This window comes from Oncorhynchus nerka, linkage group LG9a (genome assembly GCF_034236695.1).
Source record: "Oncorhynchus nerka isolate Pitt River linkage group LG9a, Oner_Uvic_2.0, whole genome shotgun sequence".
NCBI lineage: Eukaryota > Metazoa > Chordata > Actinopteri > Salmoniformes > Salmonidae > Oncorhynchus > Oncorhynchus nerka.
The window spans coordinates 61,930,611-61,950,087 of NC_088404.1; positions in this window are offsets into that span (position 1 = coordinate 61,930,611).

The following is a 19,477-nucleotide window of genomic DNA, read 5'->3' on the forward strand; positions in this document are numbered from 1 at the left end:
AGGTTGCTAGATCAAATGGCTGACAAGGTAAAAATCTGTTGTTCTGTACCTGAAAGGGGCAGTTAATCCACTGTTCCTTAGGCTGTCATTGTAAATAAGAATGTGTTCTTAACTGACTTGCCTAGTTAACCTCTTAAGTCGACCCTCTACTTTTTTGAACATTCTGTTAAAAATCGCGCAACATTTCAGCGCCCTGCTACTCATGCCAGGAATATAGTATATGCATTTGCTTAGTCTGTGTGGATAGAAAACACTCAGATGTTTAAAAAAACTGGTTAAATCACTGCTGTGGCTTTACCAGAACGGCATTTACATCGAAAAGCACAGGAAAAACTGATCACTGAAAATGGGAAAATATATCCATGCGCTACTTGAACCCATTGATAAAGGTGAACCACAATTAATTGACTGAGGTTGCAGTACCTACAGCTTCCACACGGTGTCTAGAGTCTTGTCATTTCCCTTCGAGTTTTTTCTTGGTCAAACACATGCAGGGCACCGTATCTCCTCTGGTCTAGGACCGGATATTTTCGTTGAGTTTCTAGCCGGACATTTTTCCAGACGGACAGCTAATGATCTTTACATCGCCTCCTGATGAATTTTATCGCTTATTAACGTTTACTAATACCTAAAGTTGCATTACAAACGTATTTCGAAGTGTTTTGTGAAAGTTTATCGTCGACTTTTTGAATTTTAAAAAATGACGTTACGTTTTGAAACGATGTTTTTTCGTTTATCACACAGTCTACATATAACGATATCTAGGCTTTATATGGACCGATTTAATCGAAATAAAGACCCAAATAGTGTTTATGGGACATCTAGGAGTGCCAACAAAGAAGATGGTGAAAGGTAATGAATGTTTTCTATTTTATTGTGCGGTTTGTGTAACGCCAAAATGCTAATTATTTTGTTTACGTCCCTGTGGGTCTTTTGGGGTGTTACATGCTATCAGATAATAGCTTCTCATGCTTTCGCCGAAAAGCATTTTAAAAATCTGACTTGTTGCCTGGATTCACAACGAGTGTAGCTTTAATTCGATACCCTGCATGTGTATTTTAATGAACTTTTGAGTTTTAACTAATACTATTAGCATTTAGCGTAGCGCATTTGCATTTCCAGAGCTCTAGTTGGGACGCAAGCATCCCGAGTAGAAGCAACAGGTTAAATAAAGGTTAAATTAAAAAAGGTGAGGTTGATGTGGTCTGCACAAAGCATCACCGGGGGCAACCTGCCTGCCTTCCAAGACACCTACAACACCCAATGTCACAGGAAGGCCTAAAAGATCATCAAGGACAACACTCACCCGAGCCACTGTCTGTTCACCCCGCTACCATCCAGAAGGCGAGGTCAGTACAGGTGCATCAAAGCTGGGACCGAGAGACTGAAAAATAGCTTCTATCTCAAGGCCATCAGACTGCTTGCATATTTTTGCCTTTTCTAGAATCCCACCACCTTCCTTTCCTGCACACACATGATACACTGTTGAATTTCAAATAATGAATTTCCATTTGCCTGCATTTCAGAACATACATCACGTCAGAGAATGTACAGTACCAGTCAAACATTTGGACACACCTACTCATTCAAGGGTTTTTCTTATTTTTGACTCTTTCTGCATTGTAGAATAATAATGAAGACATCAAAAATATGAAATAACACACATGGAATCATGTAGTAACCAAATAAAGTGTTAAACAAAAAAAACTATTTTAAATTCTACAAAGTGGCCACGCTTTGCCTTGATGACAGCTTTTGCACGCTCTTTGACCGATACCCCCCCCCACACACACACATACATACATACATACATACATACACACACACTCACACATACACACTTCTTGGCTTCCATGGCAACCCCCACGGGAATTTTTCCCCAATAGAATCTTTCTCCCATGGGAACCACACCTGTTGGCATTCTCACAAACAATCGTAACTTTGTTTCAATAATATATAGAAATTTTCTCGCAGCTCTGGCATGTAAAGATTTTTTGAGGCCTTGCTCACAATTTAATTCTGTGGCAGCAGATTTACCAAACGATATACTGTATGTGAGGCTCTTGATCATATCTTTGATCATGACACTGGTGAGGAGGAGAGAGTCCTTGTTAGACTTTGACACAAAGTAGTCTGTAATAATTAGCACAATATGTTTTATCTGACTATTTGTTATACTCAAAATAATCCATACATTATGCTTTTTCTACTCAAAAACAAGTTGTATGAGCTCAGGTCAATGAGGCCTGATGGGCTCTCATGATGTGTTTGATTAGATTTTCGAACACATTTGCATTGATGTCAGAGTGATTAGAAGGACAATAGAGTGCTGAGTACCAGGGAGTTAACAAGTTTGGTAGGCTACTAATGACCATCAGCAGCATCCGAGCTTGGAGAAGCCTAATTACCGTGACTAAACAGTCACATGAAATTTGACTGCCTTTATGACTTGTGACTGTGATACAGTCACTGCAACAGCCCTAGCTAGAGCTAATCAATAGATATTCACACTCACTGACACACTTAGGTGACAGCACACACACACATACACACACCATGCTGTTTTGCCATACAATAATGGTCTACATTCGGGGTGAGCTAAAACATTGTTACACAGAACAAGTGGAAAATATTACATTTGAAGATCACTATACTAAGGACATTAATTAATTACTCATTCCTTAATAACTCTATTTAAATCTAAATGTAACATTTGTATTTCAAATAATTGAATGAAAATGTACCAGAAAGCACTTCAGCAGATTAACTAATGGAAAACGAGCTCCAATGCCATTCCACTAATGACTGTAAAACACTGTGAGCAGTCCCCAAGAGCCAACACAAATGGTTAGGGTCTGGTCACCTCCGCCTGGTGCAGGTACTCAACCATGTTGGTCCCAACCTGTTAGAGAAATCATTTGATTTTTGAATATGAGGGCTTCTGCAAAGCATGGCGGAACACTGACAATGACCTCGCTATCATTATTTTTTATATTTTATAGCCATTTACACCAATAAACACCCACTTCCTGTTTGATGCCTACATCTTCCCTTCATTTGGGGCTGGGGCTAATAGGTTCATTTTAACAACATCAACCACGTTTCCATCCAACCATTTCATGCAGAGGAATTACCTGACGCATGAAAAAAAGTCCGGACCAGAAAAAGGGAAACGTGAAATGTCGCTACAATTTTATAAATGCCAGCAAGCAATTTGTTTGTATGACATGGTGAGATCTTTTTGTGTCATTAAAATGTATTATGCGAGAAATGGAGGTGGAAACGTCTATATGCGCAAATATTGGAGTCAATAAATTACAAAATTACAACTCGGGGAAGCATGCAGTTTATTAGGCGACAGCTTAAATAAAAAATGATGAACTTCACAGGATGGTGGATGTGCAAGGTGATGAGCTTGATGCTCCTTTCCAATACATTTTGAAATTCTTAATCTGGTGACATGATGATTGATACTTGGCTGCTGTTTGACAAACGCAGATAATATGGCTCTTATCCATAACAATCTCATAATGTAGGTAGCCTACCCCCACTGTATCTGCAAGCTGTTGGCTAGACCAGAGTGGGAACATCTGCTAAATAACGTAACAGTTTGTGACAAAAAAATAGAGTTGAAAATACGATGGAAACCCAAACTTGTATTTAACTGTATTATCATGCATCACCATTGTTTTATGCAGATATTAGAATAGTTGCATGAAAAACTGTCGCCTGTTGGATGGAAACCTACCTAATGTATTGGAGTGTGTTGTTATGCATAACATCTTTTGGAATGCTGTTCATTTCATTCAAGGTTTACAAAATGCCATCATCTAATTTCCCCATCAATTTCCCTATGCCTACCCACTATTTAAGTCAATAAAGTGATATCTTAAAGCAATGTCACCTTGTGTATCTGGAGAGAAGAATGTTTAGTGAATATATTGTTTCAGGCTAAAAATACATTTGCGTCTGAGGCAGCACCAGCAGGGTCATTTCAAACTATAACTGCACTTCGAAAAGAAGATATTGGGCCTGCTTTTTTCTGGACCGGCGAAGCAGTTTTCGTCCCTTGTAGACCGCGATCCAGATATAAGTGAGTTTCGCCAAGCAGTCTGGGATTAAAATGTAGAAGTCCTGAGCAATCTGTTATAAAGCAGACAATTACTTTTGTTGTAATATTTTTTTGATGTATTTGTTGATAAACCAAAACATATATCGACAAAGACAAAAAGCAACTTAACATTTTACATATCCAAAAAAATGTATGACATCACACTTGCTCAGTCCCCACCGTATCCACACCCAATGCTTTTTCTAATGCTTGTGAGACTGCTCCATGTGACTTCAAATTGAGTTATGTTGTAGCCAGACAAACAATTACTTTTCCATTGCAGTTAATTACTAGTCTGGCTAACAACTAACTCTTGAAGTCCTCCTGACTACAGAGTCTGCAAGGGCTCTTTGATGTTGTTGGAAAAATGCATTGATAATGAGGGGGGTGTGCTGTCTTTCTCACTCAAACACCCACAGGCCCTGAGCACCACCCCCTTCTATTTCAATGGTTGGATTTTCAAATCCAAACATATGAGAGATCTCAACCCTGAGGAAAAAACTAAGACTTGACAGAACCAATCTAACCCCGTTGCGCAATTTATTAGCACCGGTGCGTCAATCTAAGTAACATAATAAAAAAAATCAGCTTTAGCTAGAGATATATTTTTGGAGTTGGAAGTGTCTCAATCCACCGCATTCCGCTGATGTCGCACTTCCGCATCTGTTGTGAAAGGTGTCAAAGCTAGAGCGGTGTTTGTCAGTCAATGAGCCCGAAAATCGTTCTTCTCACAAAAACATAAGTAGCATCATATTTGTCACCACTCTATGGAAAGGGAAAACTCTCACGAACACGATGGTAGTCTCTGTTTTGCTCTACGACCACCACAAGTGTGAGGGGACTTGTCTGAAGTATGTACCGTCGATGTGGCAACTTCTTATTGTAGCATCCAAGCTGTTTGCGCCACAAGCCAATGTGACCATTACTGGTCAGATTAGCTTGGACAAATTTTTGGGGCATTTTTTTGACATGTATGAATGTGTTCTTCAATGCTTTTCTCTGGCCTATGGTACTAAAGGCCAAATTCAATATTCTATCAAATATATATATTTTTCCATTTTTTATAACTAAAGGGGTCCTAAACAGCTTAGACTTGCAGGGGTTAACAAATGAGAGGGTAAAAGGGAAAGGGAGTACCTAATCACTGAAATCTTTAAACCGAAATGTTTCTTCCACATTTAACCCAACCCCTCTGAATCAGAGAGGTGTGGGGGGGGGGCTGCTTTAACCTTTTCATCCTTGAGTTCCAAATATCTCTAACGGAGTTGGTTGACGCGCGTGATGTCAGAATGCACTCACTGTTCCAACATGTGATTGTTACACAACAGGACAGATAACAGGAGCTGACCTGCTAATTATCTATATGCTATGTTTCAACTTGTCAATTTCAAGTTATTTTGTAACAAGTTGTATTTTCTAACAACAGTTTTAATTGAGGTGTATTCCGTCTCCTCATTAATTCACATTCAGCGTTGCGGACAATTTATGTTTGAGGCTTTACTGAGCCGGATAAACTTCTCTCTTGGAGGAGAGCCCACTGCACTTCACTCATGTTTGATCAGATCAAGTAAGCATATATTTGCGCAGTCTAGCAAAAATTTGAAAATGTTGTTGCTGGCGCCTACTTTGTTTCCTTGTTGGTTTCCTTACAAATAATACACTTTGGACATGTGTGCGTTCCTATCACAGTAAGTTCCTTATTATCTGTATATCGTGTTGTCGTGTCTACTGTAGTTGCATACAGTACAGTATGTATGTATGTATGGATGTATGTATGTATGTACATTTAAAGTCGGAAGTTTACATATACTTAGGTTGGAGTCATTAAAACTTGTTTTTCAACCACTCCACAAATTTCTTGTTCACAAACTATAGATTTGGCAAGTCGGTTAGGACATCTACTATGTGCATGACACAAGTAATATTTCCAACAATTGTTTACAGACAGATTATTTCACTTATAATTCACTGTATCGCAATTCCAGTTGGTCAGAAGTTTACATACACTAAGTTGACTGTGCCTTTAAACAGCTTGGAAAATTCCATAAAATTATCTCATGGCTTTAGAAGCTTCTGATAGGCTAATTGACATAATTTGAGTCAATTGGAGGTGTGGATGTATGCACATGTGGATGTACATGTGGATGTATTTCAAGGCCTACCTTCAAACTCAGTGCCTCTTTGCTTGACATCATGAGAAAATCAAAAGAAATCAACCAAGACCTCAGAAAACAAATTGTAGACCTCCACAAGTCTGGTCCATCCTTGGGATGAGCAATTTTCAAACGCCTGAAGGTACCATGTTCATACCACTCAGGAAGGAGGTAAATTTTGTCTCCTAGAGATGAACGTAATTTGGTGCAAATCAATCCCAGAACAACAGCAAATGACATTGTGAAGATGCTCAAGGAAAAAGGTACAAAAGCATCTATATCCACAGTAAAATGACTCCTATATCGACATAGCCTGAAAGACTTCTCAGCAAGGAAGAAGCCACTGCTCCAAAACTGCCATAAAAAAAGCCAGACTATGGTTTGCAAAGGCACATGGGGACAAAGATTGTACTTTTTGGGGAAATATCCTCTGGTCTGATGAAATAAAAATAGAACTGTTTAGCCATAATGACCATCATTATGTTTGGAGGAAAAGGGGGAGGCTTGCAAGCCGAAGAACACCATCCCAACCGTGAAGCACGGGGGTGTTAGCATCGTGTTGTGGGAGTGCTCTGCTGCAGGAGGGTCTGGTAGACTTCACAACATAGATGGCATCATGAGGCAGCAAAATGATGTGGAAATATTGACGCAACATCTCAAGACATCAGTCCGGAATTTAAAGCTTGGTCGCAAATGGGTCTTCCAAATGGATAATGACCCCAAGCATACTTCCAAAGTTGTGGCCAAATGGCTTAAGGACAACAAAGTCAAGATATTGGAGTGGCTATCACAAATCCCTGACCTTAATCCCATAGAAAATGTTTGGGCAGAACTGAAAAAGCGTCTGCGACCAAGGAGGCCTACAAACCTGACTCAGTTACACCAGCTCTTTCAGGAGGAATGGGCCAAAATTCACCCAAAATATTGTGGGAAGCTTGTGGAAGGCTACCCAAAAATATTTGACCCAAGTTAAACAATTTAAAGGCAATGCTACCAAATACTAATTGAATATGTAAACTTCTGACCCGCTGGGAATGTGATGAAAGAAATGAAAGCTGAAATAAATCATTCTCTTTACTATTATTCTGACATTTCACATTCTTAAAATAAAAAAATAAAAATAAAAAAACTGACCTAAAACAAGGAATTCTTGCTTGGATTAAATGTCAGGAATTGTGAAAAACTGAGTTGAAATGTATTTGGCTAAGGTACGTAACCTTCTGACTTCAACTGTATGTATGTATGTATGTATGTATGTATGTATGTATGTATGTATGTATGTATGTATGTATGTATGTATGTATGTATGTATGTATGTATGTATGTATGTATGTATGTATGTATGTATGTATGTGTATGTATGTATGTATGTGTGTGTGTGTGTGTGTGTGTGTGTGTGTGTGTGTGTGTGTGTGTGTGTGTGTGTGTGTGTGTGTGTGTGTGTGTGTGTGTGTGTGTGTGTGTGTGTGTGTGTGTGTGTGTGCGTGCATACGTACGTACGGTATGTATGTATGTAGCATAATGTATTTAAAGTTTTATTCACAAGTACTGGGGACAAATAATTTCATTCTAATTTTTGCATATACTGTTATGGACACCTATGATGTGTGTAAAATACGTTTTTGAAGGTGGGTACTGATTATAATAAGCAAAGCTATTTGCCAGCTATGTGTTGCGCTGTGTTTGTTGACAATATACATTGCATTCTGGGTGTCACATAATCTGTCAGACCAAAGGTGAAGGAATGGTTCACTCATCTTTCGGGCAAACTTCCGGAAGTGAATGAAGGGAAGTGGACGACACACCCCCTTCAACATGCATACTGTAAACAGACCAAACTCATCTTGTCTCCTCTTATTATCTTTGATTGTGGATTACTTACGATTTCTAGAAAATGTTTTACTGAATTTTTTTGAGCAACTGTGATCTGATCAATTATAAATAGTAATTGCTATTAGTTAATTCATAATGTAGTTTCTGTCAGCCGAGAGTTATAAACATATGACCGCCTGTTTTACGTCAATCTTTCCTCAGTTAGCGCTAGGATGAATGTAGCCTATATTTTCTGGTTTGGATGATTGCATTATGCTGTAGCTACTTCTGTGAATGTCTGCACATTGCATCCAAAAATAAACTGGTCACATTCTAGACATAACTATGTCAGGACCGTTTTTGTGCTAAATGTTTCTGTGAAAAAAAGTGTTGCCAGCTCAAATGCTGATTGTTGCGTCATTTGAAAATGGATGTTCTAAATAACCGTTCTAATCACACCGGTTTGATCGTATGCAACAGGTGACCACTATAGAATGATCACACCCATTTCTTGGTACGTGTGAAAAGGTTGTACTGCCTTGATCAAGGGCAAAATGTCTCTAGAATTCGAACCAGTAACCTCTCAGTTACTGGCCCAACGCTGTAAACCAATATCTCTGTATACTACCTACTGCGGTTGTGCCCTTCAGCAAGGCACCTTCAGCAAGGCACTCTAAGTGCCCATGAGCTGCCTGTGATGTGTGTGTTGTGTGTCAGGTTGGTCACGTGACATAATATTTGTGGAAATGATCAATAAAGCAAGTATGGTAAAATGAAGGCCAGACTATCTATGGTTGCTGTGCATGTACTTCCTCTAGTCCCGAAGTGGCTGCATGGTTCTAAGAGGATTTGGTGAAGTTAAGTCTTTCAAGTTTCCATTAACCTGTTGCTTCTACCCGGGACGCTTGCGTCCCAACTAGAGCTCTGGAAATGCAAATGCGCTACGCTAAATGCTAATAGTATTAGTTAAAACTCAAAAGTTCATTAAAATACACATGCAGGGTATCGAATTAAAGCTACACTCGTTGTGAATCCAGGCAACAAGTCAAATTTTTTAAATGCTTTTCGGCGAAAGCATGAGAAGCTATTATCTGATAGCATGCAACACCCCAAAAGACCCACAGGGGACGTAAACAAAATAATTAGCATTTCGGCGTTACACAAACCGCACAATAAAATAGAAAACATTCATTACCTTTCACCATCTTCTTTGTTGGCACTCCTAGATGTCCCATAAACACTATTTGGGTCTTTATTTCGATTAAATCGGTCCATATAAAGCCTAGATATCGTTATATGTAGACTGTGTGATAAATGAAAAAAACATCGTTTCAAAACGTAACGTCATTTTTTTAAATTCAAAAAGTCGACGATAAACTTTCACAAAACACTTCGAAATACGTTTGTAATGCAACTTTAGGTATTAGTAAATGTTAATAAGCGATAAAATTCATCAGGAGGCGATGTAAAGATTATTAGCTGTCCGTCTGGAAAAATGTCCGGCTAGAAACTCAACGAAAATATCCGGTCCTAGACCGGATTAGATACGGTGTCCTGTATGTGTTTGACCAAGAAAAAACTCGAAGGGAAATGACAAGACTCTAGACACCCTGTGGAAGCTGTAGGTACTGCAACCTCAGTCAATTAATTGTGGTTCACGTTTATCAATGGGTTCAAGTAGCGCATGGATATATTTTCCCCATTTTCAGTGATCAGTTTTTCCTGTGCTTTTCGATGTAAATGCCGTTCTGGTAAAGCCACAGCAGTGATTTAACCAGTTTTTTAAACGTCTGAGTGTTTTCTATCCACACAGACTAAGCAAATGCATATACTATATTCCTGGCATGAGTAGCAGGGCGCTGAAATGTTGCGCGATTTTTAACAGAATGTTCAAAAAAGTAGAGGGTCGACTGAAGAGGTTAAGGTTGTACTATCAGTTATCGATGACAGTGTGGAAGACATACAGTAGATGCTGGTCATTGAAAATATGTGTCCCCCCCACCGAAAGCTCTGTCCCACTGTCAAAAAAAACTATTCTCTGTTTTACTTGCCGTCAGACTTTGGAATCAAAGAGGCCAGGTTCCACTCATTAAGCGTATCTTTATAAAGCTGACCATTCATTAACCTTGACCTCTGCATTCAAGTACAGAAATAAAGAAATGTTAGAAACATAGCTAGCTAGATAAACTAACTTGGCTACATCAAATTTAAGGTAAATTCTAACGTTAGCTTGCTAACAGAATTTGCATCCATCCTCCTCAATTTCAGATGTCCGACTAAAGCTGCCACTGTCAGAAACCATTGAAAACCAGTACCGTAATGCTAGCTAGCTAACTCAATCAATCCCCAGCAAGCTGATAAGCCTGCTAAATAGCTTGGTAAATTATTATTATTTTTTTTTTTTATTATCAGCCACCGGCAAATTCACTCGTACTTGTCTCCAATTCCACATCCCAACCCTCAGCGAAACCCACCTGTAACGCTCAATGAGTGAATAGGTGTGGAGTCAGGCGCAGAGAGCAAAGGATGCGGGAAAAACACACTTTAATGTCCAAAATAATCACAGGAACAAAATAGTATACCCAAACCTGGTATAACTACAAAAACAAAAATGTACCCTAACGTGAAATATAAGGACAGCGAGAAACCCGATGAAAACACTAACCACTCTAACACATACAGAATGAACAAGCCCGCACAAACAGAACCGGGCTAAACGAACTTAACCTCATAGTCCGCCCCATCCCGCATGCGGTATCGTTACTACAGCCTCAAGCTCATTACCATAACGCAACGTTAGCGATTTCAAAAAATCGCAAATGAAATGAAATAAATATGCCTGCTCTCAAGCTTATCCTTTTCTTAACAATCCTGTCGTCTCAGATTTTCAAAATATGCTTTTGAACCAGAGAAAATCAATAATTTGTGTAAGAGTGGTGATAGCTAGCTTAGCATTTAGCGTTAGCATTTAGCACGCAACATATTCACAAAAACCAGCCAAGGAATCAAATAAAATAATTTACCTTTGAAGAACTTCAGATGTTTCAATGAGGAGACTCTCAGTTACATAGCAGATGTCCAGTTTTTCCTGAAAGATTCTTGTGTAGGACACATCGTTCCGTTTGTTACTATGCATTTGGCTACCGAAACTAACCGAAAATTCAGTCACCTACACGTCGAACTTTTTCCGAAATAACTCCATAATATCGACTGAAACATGGAAAACGTTGTTTGAATCAATCCTGAAGGTGGTTTGGCATATATCTCTCCATTGAAAGCCCAGTCCTTGAAGCAAGCTTTGTTCTCTGATTCGAATGGAAAAATACTGGGACCTGACTTTTGCGCACCAATTGCCACGCAGACACCAAGCGGGACACTTGGCAATTGTAGTCTCTTATGGTCAATCTTCCAATGATATGCCTACAAATATGTCACAATGCTGCAGAGACCTTGGGGAAACAAGATAAAGTGTCCGTTCATTCCTGTCGCATTCACAGCCATATAAGGCGATCATGGAAAACGTAGCCTCAGAAATCCTGTTCATTTCCTGGTCGGTCAAACATCTTGGTTTTGCCCGAAGCATTTGTTCTAGGGGACTCACAGTGAAAATCTTTGCAGTTCTGGAAACGTAAGAGTGTCTTCTTTCCAAAACTATCAATTCCAAGCATATTCGAGCATCTTTTCGTGACAAAATATTGCGCTTAAAACGGGCACGTCTTTTTATCCAAAAATGAAATACTGCCCCTATAGGACTAACAGGTTAACTTCTTGCGTCGAGCCATCCCGGATCCGGTATCGTGACTACAGCCTCAAGCTCATTACCATAACGCAACGTTAACTATTCATGAAAATCGCAAATGAAATGAAATTAATCTTTTCATTTCATTTGTTTTAATCACTTCCGGGTTGGAGCGAGCGGTCGCATCTGCACTCGGTCCGCAGGTAGTATTACATTTCATTACATTTCATTATAGTACAACGGTTTGATTTGTCTAATCTTAGCAATTTTTCTTCTTAGCTAGCTACATAGCCGTCTTAGCCGTCTTTGTATCATAGATAATTGCGTAATTATCGTATTTCGTCGTCCTAACGCAGTCTACACCGCCCTGCAGCTAGCTAGCTAGCTAACGTCTACCGTTAGCTAGTCCACCGTCTACCGATTAGCAGCACAACTTACACTCAACTGAGCGACTTGATTAGTGTAGTGTTAGCTAGCTACATAGTTGTCTTTGCTGTCTTCGTATCCAAGATAATTGTGTAGTTTAGAGTGTGTTTCAGAGTGATTATCTTAATTTACCGAGGTTAGCTAGCCAGCTATTCGTCGTCCTTAACGTAACAGAACTTCCGCACTCAACATTCCGGTCGCATTTCGCTTCGCTCCACAGTTAGTATCACATTTTTCATTTCATTACAGTACAACGGCTTGATTTGTTTGATCGTAGCTAGCTACATAGCTAGCTACATAGCCGTCTTTGTATCAAAGATAATTGTGTAGTCTTGAGCGATTTCCTAGGTTAGCTAGCCAGCTATTGTCGTTCTTTTAACGCAACGTAACGTAAATCAACACTGCTAGCTAGCCAGCTAGCCCCGAATAGCAGCACAGTAGCACAGTAGAAACCATTACACTCAACGGAACGACTTGATTAGTGTAGTGTCAACAACGCAGACACTGCCAGCTAGCCTACATAGTCAACAATGCAGCCTCTGCCAGCTAGCCTACTTCAGCAGTACTGTATCATTTTAATCATTTTAGTCAATAAGATTCTTGCTACGTAAGCTTAACTTTCTGAACACTCGAGACGTGTAGTCCACTTGTTATTCCAATCTCCTTTGCATTAGCGTAGCCTCTTGTGTAGCCTGTCAACTATGTGTCTGTCTATCCCTGTTCTCTCCTCTCTGCACAGACCATACAAACGCTCCACACCGCGTGGCCGCGGCCACCTAATCTGGTGGTCCCAGCGCGCACGACCCACGTGGAGTTCCAGGTCTCCGGTAGCCTCTGGAACTGCCGATCTGCGGCCAACAAGGCAGAGTTCATCTCAGCCTATGCCTCCCTCCAGTCCCTCGACTTCTTGGCACTGACGGAAACATGGATCACCACAGACAACACTGCTACTCCTACTGCTCTCTCTTCGTCTGCCCACGTGTTCTCGCACACCCCGAGAGCTTCTGGTCAGTGGGGTGGTGGCACCGGGATCCTCATCTCTCCCAAGTGGTCATTCTCTCTTTCTCCCCTTACCCATCTGTCTATCGCCTCCTTTGAATTCCATGCTGTCACAGTTACCAGCCCTTTCAAGCTTAACATCCTTATCATTTATCGCCCTCCAGGTTCCCTCGGAGAGTTCATCAATGAGCTTGATGCCTTGATAAGCTCCTTTCCTGAGGACGGCTCACCTCTCACAGTTCTGGGCGACTTTAACCTCCCCACGTCTACCTTTGACTCATTCCTCTCTGCCTCCTTCTTTCCACTCCTCTCCTCTTTTGACCTCACCCTCTCACCTTCCCCCTACTCACAAGGCAGGAAATACGCTCGACCTCATCTTTACTAGATGCTGTTCTTCCACTAACCTCATTGCAACTCCCCTCCAAGTCTCCGACCACTACCTTGTATCCTTCTCCCTCTCGCTCTCATCCAACACTTCCCACACTGCCCCTACTCGGATGGTATCGCGCCGTCCCAACCTTCGCTCTCTCTCCCCCGCTACTCTCTCCTCTTCCATCCTATCATCTCTTCCCTCTGCTCAAACCTTCTCCAACCTATCTCCTGATTCTGCCTCCTCAACCCTCCTCTCCTCCCTTTCTGCATCCTTTGACTCTCTATGTCCCCTATCCTCCAGGCCGGCTCGGTCCTCCCCTCCCGCTCCGTGGCTCAACGACTCATTGCGAGCTCACAGAACAGGGCTCCGGGCAGCCGAGCGGAAATGGAGGAAAACTCGCCTCCCTGCGGACCTGACATCCTTTCACTCCCTCCTCTCTACAATTTCCTCTTCTCTCTCTGCTGCTAAAGCCACTTTCTACCACTCTAAATTCCAAGCATCTGCCTCTAACCCTAGGAAGCTCTTTGCAACCTTCTCCTCCCTCCTGAATCCTCCTCCCCCTCCCCCTCCTCCCTCTCTGCAGATGACTTCGTCAACCATTTTGAAAAGAAGGTCGACGACATCCGATCCTCGTTTGCTAAGTCAAACGACACCGCTGGTTCTGCTCACACTGCCCTACCCTATGCTCTGACCTCTTTCTCCCCCCTCTCTCCAGATGAAATCTCGCGTCTTGTGACGGCCGGCCGCCCAACAACCTGCCCGCTTGACCCTATCCCCTCCTCTCTTCTCCAGACCATTTCCGGAGACCTTCTCCCTTACCTCACCTCGCTCATCAACTCATCCCTGACCGCTGGCTACGTCCCTTCCGTCTTCAAGAGAGCGAGAGTTGCACCCCTTCTGAAAAAACCTACACTCGATCCCTCCGATGTCAACAACTACAGACCAGTATCCCTTCTTTCTTTTCTCTCCAAAACTCTTGAACGTGCCGTCCTTGGCCAGCTCTCCCGCTATCTCTCTCAGAATGACCTTCTTGATCCAAATCAGTCAGGTTTCAAGACTAGTCATTCAACTGAGACTGCTCTTCTCTGTATCACGGAGGCGCTCCGCACTGCTAAAGCTAACTCTCTCTCCTCTGCTCTCATCCTTCTAGACCTATCGGCTGCCTTCGATACTGTGAACCATCAGATCCTCCTCTCCACCCTCTCCGAGTTGGGCATCTCCGGCGCGGCCCACGCTTGGATTGCGTCCTACCTGACAGGTCGCTCCTACCAGGTGGCGTGGCGAGAATCCGTCTCCACACCACGTGCTCTCACCACTGGTGTCCCCCAGGGCTCTGTTCTAGGCCCTCTCCTATTCTCGCTATACACCAAGTCACTTGGCTCTGTCATAACCTCACATGGTCTCTCCTATCATTGCTATGCAGACGACACACAATTAATCTTCTCCTTTTCCCCTTCTGATGATCAGGTGGCGAATCGCATCTCTGCATGTCTGGCAGACATATCAGTGTGGATGACGGATCACCACCTCAAGCTGAACCTCGGCAAGACGGAGCTGCTCTTCCTCCCGGGAAGGACTGCCCGTTCCATGATCTCGCCATCACGGTTGACAACTCCATTGTGTCCTCCTCCCAGAGCGCTAAGAACCTTGGCGTGATCCTGGACAACACCCTGTCGTTCTCAACTAACATCAAGGCGGTGGCCCGTTCCTGTAGGTTCATGCTCTACAACATCCGCAGAGTACGACCCTGCCTCACACAGGAAGCGGCGCAGGTCCTAATCCAGGCACTCGTCATCTCCCGTCTGGATTACTGCAACTCGCTGTTGGCTGGGCTCCCTGCCTGTGCCATTAAACCCCTACAACTCATCCAGAACGCCGCAGCCCGTCTGGTGTTCAACCTTCCCAAGTTCTCTCACGTCACCCCGCTCCTCCACTCTCTCCACTGGCTTCCAGTTGAAGCTCGCATCCGCTACAAGACCATGGTGGCTTGCCTACGGAGCTGTGAGGGGAACGGCACCTCAGTACCTCCAGGCTCTGATCAGGCCCTACACCCAAACAAGGGCACTGCGTTCATCCACCTCTGGCCTGCTCGCCTCCCTACCACTGAGGAAGTACAGTTCCCGCTCAGCCCAGTCAAAACTGTTCGCTGCTCTGGCCCCCCAATGGTGGAACAAACTCCCTCACGACGCCAGGACAGCGGAGTCAATCACCACCTTCCGGAGACACCTGAAACCCCACCTCTTTAAGGAATACCTAGGATAGGATAAAGTAATCCCTCTCACCCCCCTTAAAAGATTTAGATGCACTACTGTTCCACTGGATGTCATAAGGTGAATGCACCAATTTGTAAGTCGCTCTGGATAAGAGCGTCTGCTAAATGACTTAAATGTAAATGTAAATCTATTTGCTCTCAAGCTTAGCCTTTTGTTAACAACACTGTCATCTCAGATTTTCAAAATATGCTTCTCAACCATTGCAAAACAAGCATTTGTGTAACAGTATTGATAGCCTAGCGTAGCATTTAGCGTTAGCATTCAGCAGGCAACATTTTCACAAAAACCAGAAAAGCATTCAAAAAAAATCATTTACCTTTGAAGAACTTCGGATGTTTTCAATGAGGAGACTCTCAGTTAGATAGCAAATGTTCAGTTTTTCCTGAAAGATTATTTGTTTAGGACAAATCGCTCCATTTTCTGCGTCACGTTTAGCTACGAAAAAAACCTGTATCCAGGATTGTGTAAATCTATCCGCAAGCTCATTAGCATAACGCAACGTTAACTATTCATGAAAATCGCAAATGAAATGAAATAAATCTATTTGCTCTCAAGCTTAGCCTTTTGTTAACAACACTGTCATTTCAGATTTTCAAAATATGCTTTTGAACCATAGCTAAACAAGCATTTGTGTAACAGTATTGATAGCCTAGCATAGGATTATGCCTGGCATTCAGCATGCAACATTTTCACAAAAACCAGAAAAGCATTCAAATAAAATAATTTACCTTTGAAGAACTTCAGATGTTTTCAATGAGGAGACTCTCAGTTAGATAGCAAATGTTCAGTTTTTACAAAAATATTATTTGTGTTGACAAATTGCTCCGTTTTCTTCATCGTTTGGGTAAGAAAAAAAAAAGAAAAAAAGAAAAAAAGAAGTCATTAAAACGCAAACTTTTTTCCAAATTAACTCCATAATATCGACAGAAACATGGCAAACAATGTTTAGAATCAATCCTCAAGGTGTTTTATGATGATAAATCCTTCGTGGCAGTTGACTTTCTCTTCTGAAGAAATGGAACGCGCATGGACATAGAGATTACGCAATAATTGCGACACAGGACACCAGGCGGACACCTGGTAAATGTAGTCTCTTATGGTCAATCTTCCAATGATATGCCTACAAATACGTCACAATGCTGCAGACACCTTGGAGAAACGACAGAAAGGGCAGGCTCATTCCTGGCGCATTCACAGCCATATAAGGAGACATTGGAACACAGCGCCTTCAGAATCTGGGGCATTTCCTGTATGAAACTTCATCTTGGTTTCGCCTGTAGCATTAGTTCTGGGGCACTCACAGATAATATCTTTGCAGTTTTGGAAACGTCTTTTCTTTCCAAAGCTGTCAATTACATGCATAGTCGAGCATCTTTTCGTGACAATATATCTTGTTTAAAACGGGAACGTTTTTTAGCCAAAAATTAAAAGAGCGCCCCCTATCTCGAAGAAGTTAAACCAACCACAATGTCATATTTATAAAATGCTTTTCGGCGAAAACATACCTAGCCCAGAACATACCTAGCTCAGAACATAGCCCAGTTGACAAATTATTAAGAAACAGTAACCAGCCAAGCAGAAGCGTTACAAAACTCAGAAATAGAGATAAAATTAATCCCTTACCTTTGATGATCTTCATATGGTGGCAATCAGAAGACATTCATTTACTCAATAAATGTTCCTTTTGTTCGGTGAAGTCTCTTTATATCCAAAAACCTCTGTTTTGTTATGGCGTTTTCTTCAGTAATCCACAGGCTCAAACTCAGTCAAAAACAATCAGACAAAAAATCCAAATTGTATCCGTAAAGTTCAGAGAAACACGTCAAACGATGTTTATATTCAATCCTCAGGATGTTTTTTTTTGCCTAAATGATCTATAATATTTCAACCGGACAATAACGTTGTCAATATAAAAGGTAAACAAGAAATGCACATGCGCCTGAAAAAACTCTGCGTCACGTTAGGGTCCACTCGTTCAGACTGGTCTTACTCCCTCATTTATAAGAATACAAGCCTGAAACGATTTCTAAAGACTGTTGACATCTAGTGGAAGGCATAGGAACTGCAAATGGAGTCCTAAGTCAATGGATACTGTAATGGCATTGAATAGAAAATTACAAAAACAAAAAACAAACTACTTCCTGAATGGATTTTTCTCAGGTTTTCGCCTGCTAAATCAGTTCTGTTATACTCACAGACACTATTTTAACAGTTTTGGGAACTATAGAGTGTTGTCCATCCAAATCTACCAGTTATATGCATATCATATCTTCTGGGCCCAGGTATCAGGCTGTTTAATTTGGGCATGCTTTTCATCCAAAATTCCGAATGCTGCCCCATTAATGCAAGTGAGAAAGAGACAAGAAAGTAGCCAAGATGACTGGCTTGATTAAGTCTCCCCCATGTGTATCTCACTAGGTCAGGGTTTGTAGTTTCCAAATATCCACTATTTCTAATGCATCCATAATATTTGTGATCTTAAGGGCATGGTGATGATAGTTTGTAGAGTGATTACCTTTACAGTCCATTGAGGTACGTAACACTGTGTTATAGACTCCCACCATAATGATTTTACCATTTATCAATCTAAACATTGTTTTAGAATGTTGTGTTGTGCAACAGCTGACTAGAGATGGGGCATTCAGATCAAGAACAGGAGCCCTTGGTTCTCTATGGTCAGGGCGTGACATGCACATCTCGTGGATAAGAGCGTCTGCTAAATGACTTAAATGTAAATGTAAATGTATGTTCTTGGTTCTCTATGGTGTAGTCGGTCAGGGCGTGACTAGGGGGTGTTCTAGGTTATATATTTCTATGTTGGTGCTCTTGGTATGGTTCCCAATTAGAGGCAGCTGATGTCCGTTGTCTCTAATTGGGGATCATATTTAAGGGTTCCCTATTCCCACCTGTTTTGTGGGATATTGTTTTTGAGAGAGTGCATGTAGTACCTCAGTACTGCATGGTCGTTGTTTGTTTCTCGGTTTGTTTTAAGTTTCACCAAAATAAAGATGTGGAACTCCAATCACGCTGCGCCTTGGTCCGTCACTCCACACGATCGTGACAGCGCAGTTGAGAATGTTTACGTGGTGACTGTACCGCTTTACAGTTCCACGATGAGACTTTGAAATAAAGTTGTCACCTGTAGCAAATGAGAAACAAGATACAGTTTTTTACTTGTCAGAAAAGTCAGCAAGCCAGGCTAGCTATGTCCAGCAAAATAGATAACTAGCTCTCTGCTTGGCTAGCTACCTAGCTAGCTGCTTAGATGAACAGAGAATGTTAGCTCTGTTTTTTGAATAGATAAATGGATCCGTCTCCTCACTGTCACACCCTGATCTGTTTCACCTGTCTTTGTGCTTGTCTCCACCCCCCGCCCATCTTCCCCATTATCACCTGTGTTCTCTGTTTGTTTGTGGCAAGTTCATTTTGTTTTGTGAAACCTAACAGCATTTGTTCTCCTGCTCCTGTCTGTTCTTGTTCCTGCTTTCTAGTCCTTGCCGGTTTTGACCGTTCTGCCTGCCCTGATCCCGAACCTGCCTGCCATTCTATATCTTGCCCCACCTCACTGGATTATTGACCCCTGCCTGCACT